Source organism: Artemia sp. Qi Xiang Cuo, chromosome 5 (genome assembly GCF_049724085.1).
Source record: "Artemia sp. Qi Xiang Cuo chromosome 5, ASM4972408v1, whole genome shotgun sequence".
In the NCBI taxonomy this organism is placed as follows: Eukaryota; Metazoa; Arthropoda; class Branchiopoda; order Anostraca; family Artemiidae; genus Artemia; species Artemia sp. Qi Xiang Cuo.
In genome coordinates, this window is record NC_142798.1 from 6,550,116 (window position 1) to 6,550,897 (window position 782).

Consider the following 782-nt stretch of genomic DNA (forward strand, 5'->3'; position numbering starts at 1 on the left):
GTTTCATTAATGTTTTGTCTTAGGTTCCATAGTCACATTTACATTTTCTTGATTTTTCAAAGTTCATTTTTAATTTATATCATTGACATTAAAGACTTGGTATATTTAAGTAGAATCTTGTTATAGTTTAACTTGTAAATCTTTCATATTTTCGATGTTTCAAATCTCATTTTTGATTTCTTTAAATGAAAAGAAAGAGTTGGAATATTTAAGTAGTATTTGTTCATTTTTTACCTTGTCACAGTTAAATTCTATTGATTTTTAAATTTTCATTTTGATTTTCTTTCGTGAAATGCAAGAGTTGGATTATTTCAGTTTTCGCGGTTTACCATGTCACAGTTACATTCTATTGATTTTTCAAAGTTCATTCGAATTTCTTTCGTTGAAATGCAGGAGTTGGAATATTTCAGTAGTGTTTGGTTGTGGTATACCTTGTCACAGCTAAATTATCTTTATTGTTCAAAGTTCATTTTAATTTATTTCATTGAAAATTCAAGGGTTGGATTATTCAACTATTGTTTTGTAATGGTTTGCTTTTTCACAGTTAAATTACCTTAATTTTTCAAAGTTCATTTTGAACTTCTGTCACTGAAATGCAAGAGTCGGAATATTTCAATAGTGTTTTGTTGTGGTTTGCATTGTCACAGTTACATTCTCTTGATTTTTCAAAGTTCATTTTGGATTTCTTTCGTAGAAATGCAAGAGTTGGAATATTTCAGTACTGGTTTGATGTGGTTTACATTTTCAAATTTACATTCTCTCGATTTTTCAAAATTCATTTT